The 23,588-nt window shown below is 40.7% G+C and overlaps 1 protein-coding gene across 3 annotated transcripts in view; it reads left to right on the top strand.

The window, feature by feature from the left end:
- The first annotated feature begins 1,212 nt into the window (after positions 1-1,212).
- Positions 1,213-23,588, top strand: part of PDS5B (PDS5 cohesin associated factor B) — a 108,645-nt gene continuing 86,269 nt past the window's right edge. For all 3 annotated transcript variants that reach the window (XM_064441042.1, XM_064441043.1, XM_064441041.1), the window contains exon 1: positions 1,213-1,332. The gene's annotated coding sequence lies outside the window, so the exon portion shown is untranslated. The remainder of the gene's footprint in view (positions 1,333-23,588) is intronic.

Raw genomic sequence — 23,588 nt, 5'->3', positions numbered from 1 at the left:
TGTAGTAGTTGTGGCAATTTATCCTGCTAGGATTGATGCAGCCTTCATTAGAAGATGAGGATATTATTTAGCTTAGTTTAAAGCTTGAATGAAAGTAAGGCAAGCTGGTTACAACGTGTTAGCAGGTTCAGAAAGCGGGAGGCAACGTATGTGAAGATTTAAAACGCTAGTTACAGTGTCTTGGCTAACAGGCTATTTAAATATATTTCTCACACCAGGCAAAGCCCTGAGTATATTTCAGTAGACCCTCTGAGTATAGTTTATGTTTTTTAAATCACAATACTCTAAACACTTCCATTTTCTCCTGACGTGTCATTCACAGATGTAGCATTTTATCTGTAGCAGCGAGAAGAAATTACATCATTTTTCTGTTTGCGTTTTCCTGTAAGGGCGCCCCTGAAACTTGCACTCACTGAAGCAAAACCCAGAGGGTTTGATGAACGATTTCTCCTACTTTTTCTGCTCTTCCTCCGCAGTTAAGCACCACTTTTCCTTATTGTTTTACAGCAACACTTTAATAATTAGCGTCGTTTGGGGGAAATAGTTATTTCACTAACTTACAGGGTGCACGTCCGCAGATAACCGACGGTGGTTCATCTGTCAGCCGCCCGATCCGGGCCGTTTGCTGCCGGTCTCGGATTTCTGCTACGTGCTGCAGCCGCGGCGGCCGGGACGGCTGAGGCGAGATGCGCTGCCAGCCCGGGCTTCGCGCCCCCGCCTTCCTAAACCTAGTGCCTGGCTTTTAGCAAGGATTCATACCGTGCCCTGCAACTACCGATGGCCTTCTGGGGGAGGCAGGCTTCCCCGGCTGGGAAGGGAGGGCTGGACTGGGCCCCGGGCCGCAAGCACGCGTGGGGAGGGGTCGTGACTTTTTAAAACACGCACACACGCCCCGCCGCGGCCCTTCATAGCCCGGCAGCGGTGCTTGGCGGCTCCGGCCCGCGGCGGGGTGGAGAGCAGGGCTCTCGCTGTGGGGCCGGGCCGGGTCGGGTCGGCGCGCGGCGGGCTACCGTTGCGGGGAAGCGCTGGCCGCGGGCGGGCCCGCTGACCGGCGGCTCCGGCCGATGCCCGCGGCGGGGCGCAGCAGGGCCGGTAGGGGGCGCTGCTGCCCCGCGCAGTCCCCGCTCGCTTCCCTCGGCGGTTCCATTGGAGCAGCCGGAGACAAGTTGGCGCCATTTTGAAGCCGACAGGGGGACCGGGGCGAGCTGCGGAAGGGGAGGGGGTTAGAGGCGATTGGCTGCGGCTACGGCGGCAGCGCCTCTCCGAGCCCGGAGCGGCGGCAGCGCGGAGCGGACCCGCCTGGGACTAGCGAGGAGAGGCGGCTGCGGCGGGGTAAGGAGCCAGGCACCTCGGCCACGCTTACCCCCACCCCGGCCCCGCTCCATTTTCCCTTGTCTCTGGCGGGGGCGGGGGGCGCTCGCTCGGACCCAGCTCCGTGGCCGGCGCTCGAGGAGGGGGGAGACCCCTCCATTGGCCGGTGGCGGGGCCCCCTCTTCCCTCCCATCCCCCTCGCTCCTCCGCGGGGCTGCTCCCCTCCCCCTTTCCCGTGGCCGGCGTCACAAATTAAATTTGCCGCCCCCCCCTTCCCTTCTCCCTCCCTCCCCCCCCCCCCCCCCCCGCCCCGGGCGCGGCGGGGCCCCGCGAGGGGGTGACCTTGCCGCTGGGGTGCGCGGGGGCCAGGGGGTCACCCCTTACCCTACCCTCCCCCCCCAGGTGGCCCGGCGGGCGGTGTCGCGCGCTCAGCGCCGGTGGCTCCCGGCGGCGGGGGCGGGTAGGGAGGCTGCTCGCCCGTGGCGGCGAGCGATCGCGGCTCCCGCGGGTGTCCCCTCCCTGCCCCCTGCAGCCGGCCTAGTCCCTGCTCGGGCTGCACCGGGGCTCCCGCCGCCTGGGCGAGGGGGACACCCCCCCCACTCCCCCCCCCCCCCGGTCTCCCCGCTCCGCACTTAGCGCTGATCCTCAGCCGGGAGGAGGCGGTGGCCGCCGAGGACCTCGGTTTGGTGGGTCCCTACTTGTGCGAGCCCGTTTCTTTCTTGCTGGCTTTTTTTTTTTTCTCCTCTCTCTTTTTCCCTCCCCCTTTGCATCAGGCTCTGTTAGAAAGCGCTCGGGAAGGAAGGGGGGGGGGGTTTGCCGCCGCCTGGTAGAAGAAAAACTACGAATTTTACATCTGAATTGCCAGATAGAGAATGCCTAATTTATAGGTTAGGTATTGTTTACGTTGAGAGCTTCTGGTCAGGAATCTAGGTCTGTAACTTCGTCCCGCTGCGAATAAATCTCTATCGGTTCTTCAAAACAAATCAACAATTAATGACGGTGAACAATCCTGGAAAATTAAACTGCAGCAGACCAGCTCCTAGAGAGCTGGCTTTTGTCGTGCAAGCCTTATTCTGACTTTTACGTTTGCTTCCTGCATGGTTGCTTACCGAAAGCAGTGATTATTTTGTTAAGCGTTCAGTTTTCTCATTTAACACAACTGCTGAAGTATTCTCGTGTTGGTCTTTGTTTTGTGCTTGCTGGGTAGATGCTTTTTCGCTGTAATTGATTTCTCTTTGCTGGGGATGCAATAGGAGGAGTGTTGAAAATTTGAGTGGCTTTATAGTTGAAAATGGGTGTCAGGTCACATTTTGGGAAGAAGATAAGATGACGTGCATTCCTTGAGGTTTTCCCCTTCCAGTCTAGTGGAGTTCTGTTTTCAACTGATGGAAATTTTGCCTGGTATGTCTTGTATTTAATATAGATGTGCTTTAAATATTATATGTACTTGTGTGAAGTAATACCCCAAAAAGATGTGAACCAGCTGAATGTATGCTATTCTCAGACTACCCTAGAAGAAAACAGAGTGATAGACAATCAGGTAAGATAGTTTAACCGAGGTGTGTGCATCGTGTTTGTCACCAGCATTTGAAAGCGTGCGCTGCTGGAGAAAGTAGTGTAGTACTTGCATGACATCTTGTGTCTGTGTTTGATGCAAGGTTGTACTTTTATTACTGTGAGGTGGGGGGTGGGGGGTGTGGTGTTGTGTGTGGTGTTTTGTTTGTTGTTTTTTTTTTAATATAGTTCTTATACAGTAGTATTTACCTATGTGTCTCTTGCCTTCCCTTTACTGGTTACTATACCAGCTGGATAAACTGTAGTTCAGTTTTTGATGAAACAACTAAATAAAATAGAAAATCATATGTGTATAATATTTGTATGCTATTTTTTTCTTCTGTGCCATATAAATATTGGGCTTAGACTGTGTCTAGCAAGCTTACTTATGGACTTAAATTGAGCAAGTCAGCTAAGTCATTATTAAGCTGTAATTAAAAATATAAGAACCAACAGTCATTGTTAGCATTTGGAAAAGCATAGTAATGAAATATGGGTATGACCTCAGGCATTATCCATTTTTGGCTCTATAATAGGAGGCTCTGTTACGTCCTGTAGATCAAGAGATGCATCTTCTTTTGGGATATGCTATTCTACCAGGCTCTCAGGTTATGCTTTTTTCCTCTCCATCTCTTTCTTTCCTCAGTCACACAGTTTATACTTCTACAAAAGAGGTTGTATGGGTGTGTGTAGGAGCCTTTTAGTAAGGGATTTTCATTTAAAGGTTTTTGGAGTAAATGTTTTTTCTACAAGCCTGAGTTTGAAAGAGGTGATAAAGGCTACTTGTTGCACAAGGAGCATTTTCATGGGAGAAATGAATAAGAAAATGTGAAGCTGAACAGTAAAAGCATACAAAGTAGGAAATGGGGGAAAATATGATACTACAACTCATTATTTTTCCCTATCGGTTTCATTCTAATATCTCTTTCCCTTAATATTGCTTAGCCCAAATACATACCTTTCTCTTTCTTGACATAGTCCCCCCTGGCCCCCTTAAGGCAAATTGCTTTATTAGAACCAAAATGTGGGTCTGGTGTGTGGTACTGATAGGTGGTGAGACAGTGTATCATACTCTTTCTAACAAGTTTCTAAAGTGATGGTGTCCTTACTCTAAGCACAAAAGGTCAATACTGCAACCTGAAATATCTGGAAATCTTTGGAAAGACTGAGAGAATATTGGGAGTTTTCAGTCAATTTTGAAAGTAGCTGTTAAGGGAAAACTGAGGAAACTTTTTTTTTTAAAAAAAAGGATGTGTTAATATGACAATCCTTGGTGGTGGTGTGTTAATTTACCAGACTTGTAGATCCTCTAGACTATTTGAACAGCATTGACAGATCCTGAGGAATCATGTGCTGGCTTTTAAAGAATTGCAAAATATATAATTAAAAAAAAAAAAATCTTTCCTTGCCCTCAGAGATCAAATGTCTAAGTTAAAACTGTGCATGTATGTGGTGACATCTTCAGTTGAGTGTAGTCTCATAGAAAACTTGGTATTTTTTTCCCCCCGCTTAGTTCTGATACTTAGGTAAAATATATCAGAAGTGCAGTGTATGAATGAAAACAAACTTTATTATTTTAGCAAGTTAGTGGTTTCTTTCAAAAACTCTTTGGAACATTTTGGATTCCACAATAAAAATGCTGTTAATGTGAATATTTACTGTAACACATCTGACTTGAAACAATTCCATGAAATACAAGTGATACTTTAACCTCGTTTTTGAGAATCAAAATGTTAATGCCTCTGGTGTTCTTAAAGGTTATTACTGTCTGTCTCTGCATATACTGCTTTTCAACCTTTTCTAAAGTGTGAGGAAGTACTTGAAGTATGTTCTGAGGACTGAGAGCTCCATTACTTTGTCCCCATCTGTGGAGTGTACTCTTTCGCATCCCATCCCAAGCACTGGAAAAACATTCTGCATCATTCTGCTTGTTTTGTGCTGCCTGATCTTCAGCTCTGTTATTTCAGCTCATGACAAGTTTGGTATTAATATGCTTCAAGAAATAATAATAATAAAAAAAGCACCATACCATATTGGGAACAGATGGGCATGTTTGTACTAATCATCTTGTGTCTGTCACCATTTATATGGTAGTACCGTAACCGAGGATCAGGACCCCATCTGGGGTTTTCTAATTTAGACCCTGTTCTTTAAAGATCGATTCCAGACAATACTAACTGTGTGTACTTTTTCTCTGACTTAATTGGAAATCCTGGTGGATGCTTTTGCTGCTGAAATGAGAGGCTTTAGTTGCACACTTTTTCATGGAAAAAAAAGACACAAAGTTAGCAGTCAAAATGTTACTAATTGCTTCAATTTACCTAAACAGCAAATTGTTTCAAGTCACCTAAACAGCATTTCATAGCTCGTTTAAAGAGGACTAGATTCAGCTAAAACATAATTGTTAATGACTTAAAAAGTAACTGTTGAGTGAGGCTTACCACCTTTTGTGTGAATGTACCCATTAGTTGTCCACAACTTCTACCAACGCAGCCTCTGGTTCCCTCTGAGACATTCCCAGTGTATCCACTTTGTAACTCAATTCAACATCGAGAACCAGAATTCTGAAAGTCTTTGAAAGGAGGGGAGGAAAAAAAAGACTATTCTTAAAAAAAATTTAAAAATGAAGTTCCCCACACTGAGTGCGAACATACTGCTCATGAGGAAGTCTTAACTTATATCAACATTTTCTGTACGTAATCTTTGGGCCATCTTGAGTTTGACTGTTCACTTCTATTAGTCCTGCTTTGTTCCTTGGATGTAGAGTTTCAATGAAGACAAGCAGATTTCTGGGAAATTTTTGTTCGGCACTACGTATGTTAAGTTTCTGTTCTCAACTGACATCTCAATTCTTTTTTGTTATGAGAAGTGTGCAGAAGATAATGGAAACTTTATTATATTTACGATTTTTTTTCCCTGCATCTAGCTACTTAAAATTTGAAAGTGTTTTGGGGAAAATGTACAGAGGAGCTAGGCAGCTTATCATTAGGTGTGATACTGTCTCTGATAATTATTTTGTTATTTGACAGTTCAGTATGAAGTATTGTGTGTTGTTCATTATGGCTTCCTGTGCTGTCAATTTGTGGAAGATTTTGTGTGGGACAGTGTCTGTAGACACTCTATATGCCACCCAGTGCTTTTCAAAGGTCTAAGGGAGACAGAATGTGGATGTTTAGTTCATGGGGTTTAGTAAAGTATACATTAGGTTTTCTTCCTCTGAGGGTAGAAACTGGTCAGCATAAGGCTATAACACTTTGCTTTCTGGGTTTTTAGAAATGGAAGGAAGAATGGATAAGCCCAGTGATAAACTCTTCAGAAGACTTGTGAGGGAGTTTTTCAGAGAGGAAGCAAGTAGGAGATGCATTTCTCTTCTATTTGTCCATCTTAGATTATGCAGTCTGTAGTTCTTGGAAGTATTTCTGTAACTGAGGGAATTAAGAGATTTTCATGCGTGTAGAATTTTCAGAAAGAAATATTCTGCACTCATTTTTAATGACTGGTATATCTATACTTTGAGAACTGAAAACGTTCTGCAATTCTGCAAGTCTTCCCCAAGTTACAAATATTGCCTATAGTAAGCTGTCCATCAGGGTGTTCATACAGTATTATATATGAGCAAATTTAGAGTAACTTTTTGTTTCTTAATGGGTCGTTACCTCCTTAATCTTCTATATTGCATACAAAAATGCCTTAAAACTATTCAAATTGCAGTCTCTTTTTAAAAATAGGAAACAGTTTTAATTAATTTCTGTCCTTTTAAGTACACATTATGGTAGTCTTTAGTTATGATTGATACATAATTTCTTTCAACTTGTTATATTTAGGAATTTAAGCTGCATATCAAAGTTGGCTGACATGTTTTCCAAAAGCTGGAAAATGTGAAATTAATTGACAGGGTCTGTGGGAAGGGAAAGCATATCTAGTGATTTGGAAGATTGAATGTCACTTTGGAATACTGGAATTCATTCTTTCTGTCAGATTCTTGTGATCCCAGATAAGTCTGTTTAAACCAAACTTTCCACAAGAGCTTAGCAGTGTGTTGATTTCTGGGGAGGCAGGTTTTGGGCATAGTGTTGGATAACATGGCGTACTTGTTAAGTTGTGCCCTAAAGTTCTCTATCTGTGCAGGCAAAATTGGTGGATAGTTCTTAAATTTCAGTCTGTAAGTCAGGTTACTCATCTATAAAGTGGGAAGAATATCAATTTTTATGAATAACTTTGTGAAAGTGTTGTGAAAACAAGTAAATTTTTATGGCATGCTAACATCACAGTGGTGAGTCTTGTACAGAAGGCCGGAAGGAAAATAAGTCTTATCAGAGCATTGTTTGAATAGGATGTAATAAGGGACACACACTAAATTACAAAGAGAGAAGTTGAGCAGCTTCTTTACTTTGAATAAAAAAGAAGGCCTGTGGCGTGGAAAAAGGTAGTGAAGGAGCAGATAAAGCACCTCTTTTCTGTGTATTCTTTTTGATATTGTATGAGAAATCTTAATTCTGATGTTTCCTAGCTCTTAATAACTGATTTTGCAACTATTTTCATACTTCTGCTGTGCCTTTTAAGCAAACTTAGTAAACAAATTCACTGTATGGATGTGCTCCAGTGAGTCAATAGATTGTAACCTTTAGCTATGTGTAGCTACTACTAATTAAATTAATGGAATGCTGTTAGTAACAATTTTTTTCTCTTTTAACCAGCATTAGGTGGGATAAGGTACAAGAGCTTTTCAGTGGATTCTTGCAAATATACATTGATGTAGAACAGCAGTGTAACATGGGATGATTCAGTGTTGTACCACAGGCCCTAGAAAGGACAGAGTTCTGCTGGATGTGTATTCTCCTCCTGCCCCCACACAGCTGACCTTTCTGCTCTGTCTCTAGTGACTTCACTGCCTAGTTTGTCCTCATACTTTAGGCTTCAGATTCCAATACTTAGTTGTCCAAGTAAATCTTGCTTCCCCTCTTGCCTTTTTCAACACTCCTTAGACTTCCAGTCTTGAGGTGCCTAAACTGTGGTGTATGGAGTTTTGGTAGGTGGGGTTTTTTGGAGTTGGTTTGGGGTTTTTTTGGGTGGGGTTTTTTTGGGGGGGTGTTTTTTGGAGGTGGGTTGTTCTCCCCTCCCATTAACTTTGATTCTTGGTTGCATGCCTTTCCTATAACCCCTAAAGCTGCTGCTCCATTTGTCTAATACAGTTTGTTGGTCCCTGCAGTGGAGTTGGTAGAAGTGTGTCCATACCGCAGCTGTTTCCATGCTGAGCTGAACTTCTTGTCTTAAAGACTTAATGAAGATAGACTGCTCTTGAACTGAGAATCTGGCTGAGGTGTGGACAATTCCAGGTTTTTCTGCTAAAGAAGCAGCAACACCTGGCTGTGAACAGACAGGTGGATTAGTGATGGATTCAGTTGTCAACCGGGTTTACAAGAGATGTATGTTAGTCTTGAGGTTTGGCTATGTTAACCTTCTAACTTCAGGGGAATCAGGAGACAGCAACCCATAATGTGCACATGAGCAGTTCTTGTGCCTTAAGTAATAGGTGGAAACTCTCTGAACTGTTGTATCTTGATTGTATGCTTACAGTCATAGTGCAAGCAGCTATGTAGAATCATAAAATGTCCTGAGTCAGAAGGGAGCCACAAGGATCATCAAGTCCAACTCGTGTCCCTGCACAGGACAACCCCAAATCACACCATGTGTCTGAAGGCATTGTCCAAGTGCTGCTTGAATATCATCAGGATTGGTGCCGTGACTGCCTCCCTGGGGTGCTTGTTCCAGGGCTCCACCGCCCTCTGGGTGAAGAACCCTTTCCTAATATCCAACCTAAACCTCCCCTAGCACATCTTCCTGCCATTGCCTTGGGTTCTGTCATTCGTCACCAGAGAGAAGAGATCAGCACCTGCCCCTCCTCCTCCCCTTGTGAGGAAGTTGTAGACTGCGATGAGGTATCCCTTCAGTCTCCTCTTCTCCAGGCTGAGAAGATACTTATATATATTTATTATAAATAAGTATTTATTAATACTTTAAATCTTGCACCTTTCAGTTACAAAACCCGTCCTTTTAACAATGAATAAATATTAGTTTATATTGAGTTCTTTACTGTTACCTCCTGTAGGTGTTACTTGTGTTCCTAACTGTTTCTGTGTATGGAACAAAGAGGTGTAGGGATGTGTGTAGGTTTCTCTGTTGTTGTTTTTCTTTGTTTTTCTGTTAATGCTGATGTGCTTTAGATTTCTATCCTGAGTAGATTTTTGCCCTTCTGTGGGGTGGGGTGGTATGAGGGTATTGTAAGGAAGTGATCCAGTCTAGTGAAATGAGGTGTGTGTCCTTATTACATATCAGCACAGATCTGATCCTGAGTGAAAGCATAACCTACATGTTAATGCACACACAGAGTTTGGCTATCACTGCGCAGTGAATATGTCATAGGGTCATAGAATATCTCAAGTTGGAAGGGATCTATGAGGATCGAGTCCAACTCCCTGCTCCTCACATGACTACATAAAACGAAACCATAGGACTAAGAGCATTGTCCAGATGATCCTTGAACTCTGACAGGCTTGGTGCCAGGACCACTTCCCTGGGCTACCTGTTCCAGTGACTGACCACCCTTTCAGTGAAGGATCTTTTCCTAATGTCCAGTGTGAACTTGCCCTGATGCAGCTTCATCCCATTTCCTCATGTCCTAATGTAAGTGATGAGCTGCAGCTGAAGGATAACTAAATATTAAGCATTAATTTCAAAAGGGAAAACAAACCACAGAAATGAAGATTTACTATCAAGAAGGTTGGCATAGCTGTAATAGTACATACGCTCCTGTTGGTACCTAAGCCAGGATTAAAATGTATCAATGTACATAAATACTTGAAAGGAGGGTCCAAAGAAGACAGAGCCAGGCTCCCATAAGTGGTGCCCAGTGACAGGACTAAAGGCAATGGGCACAAACTGAAACACAGGAGGTTCTTTCTGAACATCAGGAAGCACGTTTTCACTGTGAGGGTGGCCAAGCACTGGCATAGGTTGTCCAGAGGGGTGGTTGTGGAGACTTCCTCCTTGGAGAAGCTCAAAAGCCATCTGGATGCAGTCCTCAGCAGCTGGCTTTAGGTGACCCTTCTTGAGCAAGGGGGTTGGACCAGGTGACCTTCAGAGGTCCCTTCCAACCTCAACCATTCTGTGAAAGCACAACCCCACAGGGCTCAATAATTATAAAGGATGGATAAAGGTATTATAAGAAGTTACAGAAGTGAATAGATTATTGGCAAAGAGAGCTTGCATGTTGGTTGAGCATAGAGATAGATGTCAGCGGTAAGTTAGACTCTGCAGATTGAAACATCAAAAGAATCTTCAGCTTCAACTTTTTAAAGTGATCTTACTGGTAGGTTCATATGTGATAACAGATGACCGGACTCTGTCACTTGGAAGTTTCTTCTTCTCCTGTAGCCTTAGAGAACTACCGCTAATGCATTTAGCTGACCTGGCTGTAGTAAGTCTTCATCTCATATGTGCTTTGTAATGGCAATTATGGGTTCTTTCTCTGTCTTCAGGGACATAAAGATGTTCTAGTTAGCTTGGGAAAAAAAACCCAAACTAAACTGATACAAGCCACCTGGGCAGACAACTTCTATTTGTAAAACACCCAGCTGAATGTGATTTTGGACTAGGATTTCTGTATGCAGCCCTAGTACAGGTGTTTGTTTATAATTCCTATTGATTAGGAGTGGATGCAGTGTTGTTTAGCACACCACCTGACTTTGCAGTGCAATGCCCATGCTTTCTCTGAGGTTTTACAAGTCAATCTATCCCACTAGCATTTTTTGTTTGAGCTTTAGTAATCCTGTATTGAATCATTTGCAGTAGGGTGTAAGGCATTTAACTTTGTATTTTTTAAACATAATATACAGAGTTAGGAGTGGAAAGGAGTCTCATTTATGTATACAAATTCTGACTTGTTACTAAAGGAATTTTATATTGGTTGTCCATCTGCAAAATTTTACAAAATGTTGCTTCTGTGGTAACATGCTAGTATTAACATCTGGGGATTTTTTTTTTTGTAAGAATGAAAACTTTCATGATAAGGCTCAATAAGGTATTTTTTTCTAAATAAATGGTATACTAAAGTAATACCAAGTGTTGTTTCTTTCCAAGGGGCAATACAGTGATTAAACTTGATTTGTACCTAATATCTGTCTGTTATAGTTGTCTTCTGCTTTCTGTCATGTTCCCCTTATTTTCCCCATGGCTTCCATGCCACTCGTGCGTATATTTTCCATTCTCCCCTTGTGTATAAATACTACAGATGTTAGCCTTCTAAAATAATGTAATGCAAGATATCTGAGGTTTTTATGACTTTATTTGTTAAGCTGTTTTGAAAATAGTTAATTAAAAGGAAAATAGTAATTCCTGCCGCCTTCTCCTCATTCCTTTCCAGCTGTTGGAGGAAGGAAACAAATTATTCTTGCCTTACTAAATCTTCAAGTAGCTTCCCTGCTAAAAAGGGGTCTGTCAAATTATGGCCGTAGACTAGTGATATTGTGAAATTTTGATACCTAGGCTGGTTGTCAGCTCTTCTCTTGTTTTAGAGTACCAGACTAAGAACTTTCTGTCAGTGATTACAGTAAAAGTAGTATTTTGCAGGGTGAAAAGCCTGCTTTTTCAAATAATTATTCATGTAGCCTACAACAGCAAGATACTAATCTTTGTATACAGATCAAGTTCTACCATATTCTGTTTGGATGCTCTGCTTCAGTTATTGACCAGAAAGTTGTTTAAAAAATTTTATTTAAAAAACAGTCTTCTAATTATCAGTTTTTCTTCATTGTCTGAGCTATTTATCTTTGAGCTTTTGTCTTATGGTGGCTTTTCTTTTTTGGGTGGGATCTTCCAGTGTTTCTGGTATTTATAGTGATTTCTGCCTCTCTTTCACTGATCCTTCTGTCTCTTCTTGTTGCCTCTGTAGATGTGCTGTCCTGATGTAGTTAGTAGGCTTTGTGTGTTTGTTCCAATTTAAATTATCTTTATGATAGGTGTTGATAGTTGTCAAGAACTTGCTTGGAATACTGTGTACAGTACCTTAAAATATGTGTTAAATGTTGAGGTTTTAGTTTTGTACGCTTGTTTGTTTTTTTTAAGTACTGTGTCTGGAACTAATGTTGTATAGTGCTAGTGTATAGTCTTCTGGTAATTTTTCTGTGCCTGGACCTAGGCATAGGACCCTCCTTCAACTGACAGTTTTTTTTTCCCTTTTGGTTGATTTTCTTTCAGACTTGTAGCATGTCCTTGTTTGGGGGTTCAAATGCAGTTGTTATAGTTTCAAACATTTCTGTTTCTCTAAGCTTTTCTTCCAGTGTTTTACTGAATGACAATGTGATCCATTGCTGCATCCATCCATCTATGATTTCCAATTTAGTGCATACATAATAAATGATTTTTGGTGCAAGGAAGGTGCAAATTATTTTATCACAGACTGATCAAATGTGAATTGTCCCAGGGTAATATGATAACCTTAAGTTACATTTATCCCTGTATTTAAAATTCTTACTCTAGCATGCAGATTTTTTCTAAACTCTTCAAATATTAATATCAAACTAGTGTAGCTGTAGTAGCAGTATTACTTTTTTTTTGATCTACATTATTAGTGACTACTCCCTTTATTTTCTTGTACTACACCTTAATGTTTAAAGTTAATTTAATTTTTTAAAGTTTAAGTGTACTTCACCTTACTTCTTAAATACCTTTAAAAAACTTTGCATACCCCACTGGTTTATGAATTCTCAGATAGTGTCTGTGCAGTTGCTTTGGTTTGAAAAATGAAGTTCTTAAATGTAGACACAGTAACTTCTGATTGAATATACCTGTTACCAATTGCCACAGGAATGAAGTTTTACCTGCTATTTCTTTGAAAATGGGTATTTAACTGACTCTTGAGGGTATTTCAATATATTCTTGATAGGCAATCATTACTTTCGCTTGGGTTTAGCTGTTGAAGTGCTCTTTTTTTTTTCCCCTTTTTTTGAGTTTGTTTACAATGGCTATCTCCGTTTGGCTCCAATTCTGTCTCTATTTCTGTATTTCCCAGTCTTTGTAGTGCAACTCTTTTGCCTTGAGGGCTCTGATTACTACTTGCAAGTTTTACTAAGTGGTTGTTTAAATTCACTTAGTAGAATGAAAACTTTCCTTGCACCCCAGTCAAGGGGACAAAGCTTAAATCTCAGGTTTGTTCCTTTGGCACAGACATTACCCGTGACCACCACAGTGTTGGAATTGTACATATCTCCAAATCACTTCTGCTTTCAGTTGACCCTTTCAAAACAGAGGCTTTATTTATGCACTGCTTGTGTCAATTTAATATAAACATTCATTGTCTCTGAATATTGGCAAAATGATATCCTGTGGGATTACATACTTACGTGATGTTCCTTGTGAAACTTAGGTTTTGTCATGTGTATATAAGCTGGAGAATAACCTATATCCTGACTAAGTGTGACAGAGAGGGTAGTTTTGGTCATCCAACTGGGTAAATGTGGCTTTCTTGACAGAAGAGAGTTTATTTTACTCCAAGTTTCCCACTGACAGCGGTATTCCCAGATACAGTAATAGTCAATGGGGAGGCTCATATGGACAAATTTCACTGCTTCTCCTCAGTATTCTATAGCTCAAACATACAGATAGAATGTTGTGAACATTATGTACCTTTCTGTATGGGTAATGTTGGTGTGTGTGATAGTTTCACGTGGTGGAATGGAAGCAGAATTATCCTGCGGCTGATCCATGTGCTGTTGGTTCACTGTCTGTGAAATGCCGAAAGATGTCCAGAATGTTTACAATTATGGTCTCAATTGGTACTGATAGTTCACTGAGTTACACTCTCCATTTTTCTGGAGGTATAAACAGGATTGCAAGTGTGTCCCTTGACAAATGTATTTTGAGCACTAGTATGTTAGATTTCTCACCAGCACCAGAAAGGCAGGGTATATCAAAGGCATCCCTAAAGATGCCAGGTGAATGTGTCAAGGTGAGGTAATGATTGAAATGAGCCTTCATTCACCAGTAATGGACTTAATGGGCTTTTGCGAGCTATACAATCTTAGAATCATAGAATCATTTAGGTTGGAAAAGACCTTTAAGATCATCTTGCCCAATTCTCCCTGAGCGTCATTTGCAATAACTAAATTACCATGCTTTGTTCTCAGATCTCATCAGTTTTATTTCAAAGGTGACCCTCTTAGTGGATGAGGGGAAGGCTGTGGATGTTGTCTACTTGGACTTTAGTAAGGCCTTTGACACTATCTCCCACATTGTCCTGGAGAAGCTGGCTGCTCATGGCTTGGACAAGTGCACTCTGCGCTGGGTTAAAAACTGGCTGGATGGCCGAGCCCAGAGAGTGGTGGTGAATGGAGTCAAATCCGGATGGCGGCCAGTCACGAGTGGTGTTCCCCAGGGCTCAGTGTTGGGGCTGGTCCTGTTCAATATCTTCGTTGATGATCTGGATGAGGGGATTAAGTGCACCTTCAGTAAGTTTGCAGATGACACCAAGCTGAGTGGAAGTGTCGATCTGCTGGAGGGCAGGAAGGCCCTACAGAAGGACCTGGACAGGCTGGATCATTGGGCCAGAGCCAACGGTATAAGATTCAACAAGGCTAAGTGCTGGGTCCTGCACTTTGGTCACAACAACCCCATGCAGCGCTACAGGCTTGGGGAGGATTGGCTGGAAAGCTGTCTGGTGGAGAAGGACCTGGGGGTGTTTGTTGACAGCTTGCCTGAACATGAGCCAGCAGTGTGCTCAGGCAGCCAAGAAGGCCAATGGCATCCTGGCATGTGGCCAGCAGGAGCAGGGAGGTGATAGTGTCCCCGTACTCGGCCCTGGTGAGGCCACACCTCGAGTACTGTGTTCGCTTTTGGGCCCTTCACTACAAGAAGGACATTGAGGTGCTGGAGCGTGTCCACAGAAGGGCAGTGAAGTTGGTGAAGGGTCTAGAGAACAAGTCTTATGAGGAGCGGCTGAGGGAGCTGGGGTTGTTTAGCGTGGAGAAGAGGAGGCTGAGGGGAGACCTTATCACTCTTTACAACTACCTGAAATGAGGTTGTAGCGAGGCGGGGGTCGGTCTCCTCTCCCTAGCAACAAGCAATAGGATGAGAGGAAATGGCCTCAAGCTGTGCCGGGGACGTTTAGGTTGGACATTAGAAAAAAATTCTTCACCAAAAGGGTGGTCAAACATTGGAACAGGCTGCCCAGGGAAGTGGTTGAGTCTCCATCCCTGGAAGTATTTAAAAGAAGGGTAGTCGTGGTGCTTGAGGATATGCTTTAGTGGTGGCATTGGCAGTGATAGGTTAGCGGTTGGACTCGATGATCTGAAGGGTCTTTTCCAACCTTAATGATCCTATGATTCTATGAAAGAAGTGTGCCTTCACGCAGAACACTCACGTTTCATAGAATTATTAAGGTTGGAAAAGACCTCTAGGATCAGCAAGTTAACACCACCATGCCTCCTAAACCATGCCCTGAAGTGCCTGTCTACACATTTTTGAACACCTCCAGAGATGGTGACTCCACTGCCTCTCTGGGCAGCCTCTTCCAATGCCTGACCACTCTTCATCAGCTTCCTTGCCCTTCTCTGGACACGCTTCAGCAACTCAATGTTCCTCTTGTAGTGAGGAGCCCAAAACTGAACACAGTATTTGAGGTGTGGCCTCACCAGTGCAGGGTACAGGGGCCCAATCACTTCCCTACTCCTGCTGGCCACACTATTCCTGATACCAGCCAGGATGCTGTTGGCCTTCTTGGCCACCTGGGCACACTGCTGGCTCATATTCAGTCGGCTGTCAACTAGCAAAATTCAGATAAAATTTCAGTTTAATACTGATGAGTTTGAGTCTCCTGTATGAGCAACTGGGTTAACTTCTTTTTGTTGTTGCTGTCATAACATTAGCAGGAAGGATGGGAGAAGTCTGATTTCTTGAGTTAGGTCAGTATATGCAATTTAATTTTAGTCTTGCTTAGGCCATGCCCTTATTGTGACTCCCAGTATTTTTTTGACTGCATTCTTTCCTAAACTTCATTCAAATCATCCTGAAGTATAGGCTCCCAAGGCATGGACATATTCAATAAAGACAATTTTTGTATGGTTTATTATTAAAATCAAGAGTTTGTAGGGAATATGTATATCATGTACCTTCTCAGAAGCTTTGCGCAAGTTTTCTTGGGGGCAAAGAATATGCTATAATATTCTTATGCTGAAGAGCACTATTCTCCTAAATTTGTATTTGTATTCTAGGGGACAGGGAAACTAACATCTTTTTAGACAGCTCTGTCAGATTTGTGGTATGTTGAGTTTAGTTTACTTCATCTTGGATTTATTCTTGGATATGATTGAGCCATTAACACTCAACTGAAGAACCTTTACATAGGATATGTAAGTATTTCAAGTTTGTCAAAGCTGAATTGACTGAATATTTTAAAACTGGAAAATATCAAGAAAACTTAACAAGAAGTGTTAGCCTCTCCAATGTAGCTGAACTTCATAGTGTTTGATGGTGACCTTTATGTGAGAAGGTTTCATCCTTTGAAGGTTAAGGTGAAAAGGTCATTGTCAAAAACTTAATGGCTTTTTCTCAGACAGAGTGAAACTTACCTCTGTTCTCTACACCTGCCTTTCTCCCTGCTTCTCCTCCCTGTGGAAGAGTGTTATCTTTTCATGAAATCCTCTGCACCCAAGCTGTACGTACAATGTTACGTTTCTGATTTTGTGAGTACAATGGCATCCTGCCTATTTGCAGCGCCTTCTATGCATTCTTTTTCAATTTCTTTAAGAAATTGTATTTTTGTATAGCAAAATAAATTACTTAACGTTTCCAGTCCTGTAGTAAGTGTTTTAGGTGAAAACTGCCATGTTCCTGTACAAACAAATTGAAGTTCAAGCCAAATTGAATGACTTCTTTTTTTTTTTTTTTTGCAATATTACCACTTCTGTTATTTCACATACTTTGCATTCAGTATTAAACACTCTAAGGACTGGTCATAGTCTGCTTGTTACGTACTTGTCTTTTTTTAAACTTTTATATGGTATGCTTCTGTAACATGACCACCTAACAAGCAATGAGGTGGAATTTTTTCCCTAGTGTTTGGCTAACTGACAAATATATTGCAGATGTCTGTTTTACTAACATCATATTGTCAACCTACACTCTCCTCTGCTTCATGAAACAAATAATTACACCTTTTAAAATCGTAACCAGTATTTCTTTGTTCAGTTATGGTTTTGAGGTTTGTTTTTCTGTCAGAATCTTTTGTTATAGTCTTCCAATTTTTATCTCCTTGTCATTTCTTTTCCTGCAGCCATGCACAGAAATAAGAAATTAAAAATGGCGTGCCCGCAGTCCACTTACTTAGTCATGGGTAGAAATACAAAAGCTGAGATCCCACAATAACAGGGCAATTTTGTTTTTCCTTAGGTTGATTGGTTTAGTGGTAAATTCTGTTATGTAGTTTCTCATCTTTTTTTTTTTAAACTTGGTTTATTTCAGTGAAAATGCTGTTTCATAAATGCAAAAAAAAAAGAGCAATTTTACTTTTATCACTTTTACTTTTAATCACGTCTGAAAAATGCTGAAATTTACAAGTTGGATCAGATGTTTTGTGGAAGCTGCAAGTGTCTGCAACACCACTGGAGAGAGCTGTATGCTGAGACAAGTTGGTACTGAATACTGTCATCTGGCTTAATCTTTGGTAGGCTTTCTCTAATGAAGTTTGCAAAAATCTGATCAGTAGAAATGGGGACTTGCATGGCATCATTTTGTAACTGATTACAAGGGGGAGTACTATATCCTGTGTAAGTTGTTTGCAGGTTTTTTAGCATGTGTATGTGACACTGGTATCATGGCTCGTCTTAATGTTTTGTTCTTTATTCTTACTTGTTTGCTCTTTTCCTGAATCCTCCAAATCCCTTGTACATTATGAAAGTATCTCCTCTTGCACAGTTTTTACCTGCACATCTTTTCATTTTCCAGTGAGTGTTTACTTAATATGTTAATAAAGAAACTTAATGCCCTTTGCCATATTTTCTAATGGAAGGTTTAAAAATAGCATTTCCTAATTTAAACAGGTATTATTACTTACATATTGGCTGTCAAAGGTTTGCCATTAATGAGACTCCTGTAGTGAAACCCAGTACTTTTGATGTCATTTGCCAGGCTGAGAGTGTTACTTCTGCCTTACAAGGTGGTTCTTCATTCCAGAAGACCTTTAATTTGCCGTTTCTGTAAACTCTTCTTGTATCAGTCCTTACTATGTATAGTGCTGCCTTGCAGAAATAGGAAGCTAACATTTTCTTGATACTATGAATAATACTAGTATCTTGATCTATTGGTGGTGAAGTAAACAGTATAACATCACATTTCTAAAAGAATGGAGAGTATTAATCTAGACATATCTGAATCAGTGTGAAAAATTACTTGGATTTACATGAGCACATTTGGTCCAACACTCTAAAGTTTTCTGTTTTACTCAACAGCAGAAAATTAACAGCCAAATTTCAGCTTGGTGTGGCTTTTTATAGCCGAGATATAACTCCTTAGCAGTAGATTTATTATGGAAATATGTTTAATTTAGTGGCACTTACATAATGAAAGCCTTTAAAACCTAAGTCATGTCTTACCTTGATCAATTGTTGTCAATCAGCTCTACACAGCAGGAATTTACCAGGATGTAAAAATTTTCTGTAAGTGGCTTAAATCATTACATTATTTGTGTTTTAATAATCCTGCTGAAGTAGAAAGATGCCTGCCTCTTCCACTTCTGTAAGTTGCTGACTAATCTCTTCAGAATACATTGTTGTATCTTTTGTGGAAGTTACAAGTTGACCAATTTCTGTATACATGCTATATTGTTGAAGCAAATTTAGTGCTCTCAAAGTATTCGTAATGGCTTATATTTATTCATACAAGGATGTAACCTACTGAGGGTACAAATTTAAAAAAACCTGGATATAAATAAGAAAAAGAAATGACAAATAGCATGTTGACAGAGGAACAGAGCTTTGGCGTGAACTCTGTATAGTGATTTACTAGATGAGAAAGCTTTGACTTCCTCCCAGTATTCCCTGAGACAATTTAGGGAAAGTGTTCTTGAGTCTTCTAAACTGTCTTTGTTCTGATTGGAATGTCCTATGACGATGAGAGACCGCTGGTCATACTGCATGATCGTGGAGAACAGATGGATGAATATTTGCAAATCTTTTTTCTTGGCTACTCTTATTGTTAGTGATATGAACTGTGTAAACAAATATTTAAATCTCTACACATTGCAACTTTCTTTCATGCCAGCAATTTATTAAATTCACTAGGCTTCTAATGGCTCTGTAAATGCAAAGAAAGTGTTATTCCCAGTGGCTCATTGTAAAATGTCTTCCAAACATAGATTTAAAAGTGTACATATCTGTATGGGTCAAATTTATGTAAGCTTTCTTTTGTATACAGTATTTTAAAATACTGCTCTTAAGATGTAACTACATAAATTATATACAGTTCAATGAAAGGTCCGAAAAATAAGGATGATGAAGTTTATCAAGTTAATTGCTTTTTCTGGTGATCTAGGTCCTCATGTTTGGATTCTTGATTTTAGAGAGGAGGCAGTAGTAAGGCAGGAGGGTGTCTTGCAAGGAATATAAGAACTGATTTGCAAAAGCTTGCTCTGTCTCTTGGAAAAGATTTCTACAAAAATATCTGAAGCATTAAGGTTTAAAAACAAGTATAGATCTCTGGAAACGTACTGTTGACACATGACTTCATATATGTTAAGGCATAGTTTATTTAATGATTAGCACAGTTAATTAAATCACTATAGGCAATGTGAACCGTCATCTAAACAAAATACAATTAAATGGAGTGTGGTTTAAGTCCTCCTTTTAGATCATTGACTTAACATCCTGTGAAGATATTTATTGACCTATTAAATATATTGCATAGGTACTTATATGGATTGGTATCTTGCATATTTTTATTTGCATGTGTGTAATTTGTTTTTTATGCAATTGAGCAAGGAGAGTCTGTGTAGTTGAACTAGTCATAAAGAATTATGTGCTATACAGAAACCATCTGAATATTGAATCATTTAATATAATGGCCAGTAGACTTAGCTGGAACTGAGTTGCTATCGCGTCCTGCTAATTATGTAGAGAACTACTCATTTGTCTTTTATTTATTTGAGTTTGACCAAATTTTGGCAGTGGTACTTGTTACTCGTTAACTCTGTTTAGAGTAATGAATTGTTCACTGTGTATAGCGTGGCTGAAAATTATGATTTTACATTAAATATGATCTTTCAATGTAACTTGTTACAGAAGGTGGATGACTTCAATCCGTCCTATTTTAATGTCCAATAAATGCAACCTGTGCTTTTGCTGTTTCTTCCATGCTTTAATTTTCCTGTTACCATTGAACAGAGAGTATGTATTTTGTCTTTTCTTGTACAAGTTTCTTCTACCACTCCCCCCTCCATGTATAATTTAGTTTTTAATTTGTCAAACTTTTTTACACATACCATTTTTCAATGTACTTTTAGAGACCTGCTCATGGTTCCTGATTTCAAATCTTTCAAGTTATAGTTGCAACAGTGCTTCTGTGTTGAAAGAAGCAGTGCCCAGATATCTTAAGTCCTACTGTATCATCTCCTTGGACGTCTCCAACTCCAAGGAGTGGAATTAATACTTTAAATACTATATAAGCTTAAGATATCTTTATTTGTAGTTTCAAGACCTGGCTTAACTTACAGTATTCTTAACATAACCAAAGCCTGATAGAATAATGATTTTTATTTATATGTAGTAGGATTAGCACTTGTTTTTTATATATTTGTTGAAGTTCTTTGTTTTATTTATCTCCTCTTTTTGTTCTCATATAACAGCAGAAATAGTGTACATCTTACTGATTAGTTAAAAGGCTTACATTCTGGCTGGTGCAAAGCATCTCGGAGTGTCTTCTCACCTTAAAGGTATCCATGTGAACATTTTCCTCTTTCTTTGGCTTCTGATTGTGTATATGGAATAATACCGGATTTCAGAAAACATTGTGGAGAACTTCTAAAGTTTCAGTTCTTAAAAATTAAAAACAACAAAAAAATCTGTCAACTGAGTCTCTTGTTCAATCTCAAAGAAACTTTCAAAGAATTGCCCTTTTTATTAAAATGCTTATGACCTTCCAGTATATTCTGAAAGAAGATGGTGCATTTTTAAAAACAAATTTAAGAAGTTTTTTGAAATTCAGTCATTGGATATCACCTCACTGGCTTATGGATTTTCATGTTCAAACATGTTCTAGATACAGCGGGCCTTGGTGCTGCTGTTCTTAGCTGTCACTGTCTTCTGTTTCCCTGACAGAAGTTAACTGAAACAGCTGGTGTAACTGTTATGTGAAATCACAGACTTTCATTTGGCTATAATCAGGTTAAAAACACACTCTTCCCCCACCCCAAAAAAAAAAAAACCACCCACAAAAAACCAAACACCAAAATACCAAAATCCTAGATCCTACTAAATGTTCAACACATTTTTTTGACAGAACTAGGTACTGGCAGTCTGGAAGAGCAGAAACTTCTAACAAGCTAATTCAGTTTTATTTAGGTAGTGGTTGAGGTGATAACTATTGTACAAGGGGGTAGTTTAGCATTGAATTGTCTCTTGTTGAATGCTAGGTTTTGGTTTTTGCTCCCCAGTTCCCCTAGTTCCTGTTCCTTCCCTTGAGTTAGCTTTGTTTGTCACGTGCATTTCAAAAACAGTTAGGCTTGTTTTTCTGAGTCAGTGAGCTTGGTTGGTCTAGCAAAGCATCTGATGCTTTTATGCATTCTCGGATTGTGAGGGGAGCAAGACTCCCTTCAGCTGTGATGACCTGCTAAAATGAATTTAGCTATGATAGATAACATCATTCTGTCTGAAAGCTAGAATGGAGAATCTATGTCGAACGGCAAGAAGAGTGAACTTGGTTACATCTTCTGTGCCTGTTTTGAGGAGTCGCAGAATCACAGAATGGTAGGGGTTGGAAGGGACCTCTGGAGATCATCTTGTCCAACCCTCCTGCTTCAGCAGGGATTCCTAAAGCAGGGGGCCCAGGACTGTGTCCAGGCAGGTTTTGAATATTTCCAGAGGAGACCCCGCAACCTCCCTGGGCAGCCGGTTCCACTGCTCTGTCACCCTCACAGGAAAGAATTTTTTTCTTGTGTTCAGGTGGAACTTCCTGTGTTCCAACTTGTGCCCACTGACCCGTGTCCTGTTGTTGGGCACCACTGAAAATAGTCTAGTCCCATCATCCTGACACCCACCCTTTACACATTTATAAACATTCAGTCTTTTCCTCTTCAGGCTGAACAAACCCAAGTCTCTCAGACTGCTTGTAAGGGAGATGCTCCAGCCCCCGATCATCTTGGTAGTTCTCCGCTGGACTTGCTCAAGCAGTTCCCTGTCCTTCCTGAACTGGGTAGCCCAGAACTGGACACAGTATTCCCCGATGTGGCCTCACTAGGGCAGAGTAGAGAGGAGGATAAACTCATGCACCCCAGGATACCGTTAGGCCCTCTTGGCCACAAGGGCACATTGCTGGCTCATGGTCAGCTGCTTGTCCACCAGCCCTCCCAGGTCTTTCTCAGCAGAGCTGCTTTCCAGCAGGTCAACCCCCAAGCTGTAATGGTGCATGGGGTTGTTCCTCCCCAGGAGCAGGACCTTGTACTTGCTCTTGTCGAATTTCATGACAGTGCAAAGAAATATAATGGGGATGAATGTGACATTGTATTTTCCTGGAAGTGTTAGAAAAAGTTAACTTCAATGATTTTTTTTTCTGTCCCAGGTTTCTCAATCTGTTTTTACTACAACTGTAAGTACATAGCACTCGGTTCAACTGCCTGTATATTTAGGTACAAAGAAGATGACAGAAACTGAGTTGGCTTTTGTGTTGCTATTGAACTGCTTTGCATATCATGCCTGTTGAAGGATGTCTGAATGTGTTCATTCTACTTGCTCCATTTCCTAAAATAAAGATGTGTTGTGCTCTATGTATTTACAAAAATTATTTAAATGTCAACATTAACTTTTTGTTTTGTGAAAGATAGTAAAGAAGAAGCAAAATATGTAACTTTAGGTTGTTATTGTGAGATGTAGGCTGAAGAACACAAAACATGTTGGGATTTTCTGGGGGAGGTGGGTAGATGAGTATACTTCATGTGCCAGTTCTCCTTTGGTGTACAATGATCTTGGCTTGGACCAGGTTACACCAGCCTGTTATGGAATGTGCTTCTAGCCCATCTCTCCTTGTGGATTCTGGCTGATTTTTATTTCTGATGTTATAGTTCTGAGAAGTTAGAATTGTACATATATCCTCCTTGTAAGCAGGTCAGTAGGAAGAAAATGCTTGACTTGAAACTCATAGTTCAGGAAAGTGGTGCCTGTGAGGAAGCATTCTGAACTTTTAGATAAATAAATAGGAATATCAAGGCAATGGCAAAGGAAATTTTTTTCTTTCTTTCTTTCTTGGTTTTTTTTTTTTGTTTTATTGTTAGTATTTACTGTTAACTGCCTTGGTACACTCTTTTTCTAAAATCCTAATTATCCCAACACATGCAGTCTTGTTCTTTTTGCTGTCTTTTTCTTACATAAAAATTAATACAAAGCTTTCAATCCAGCTTGCTTCTCTACAGCAGTAGACCTTTACATAGTTTAGGATGGATTAGGTGGCAATCTGCATTTGCATTG

The sequence above is a fragment of the Phalacrocorax carbo genome, chromosome 1 (assembly GCF_963921805.1).
Source record: "Phalacrocorax carbo chromosome 1, bPhaCar2.1, whole genome shotgun sequence".
In the NCBI taxonomy this organism is placed as follows: Eukaryota; Metazoa; Chordata; class Aves; order Suliformes; family Phalacrocoracidae; genus Phalacrocorax; species Phalacrocorax carbo.
This window is presented reverse-complemented; position numbering and strand designations above follow the sequence as displayed.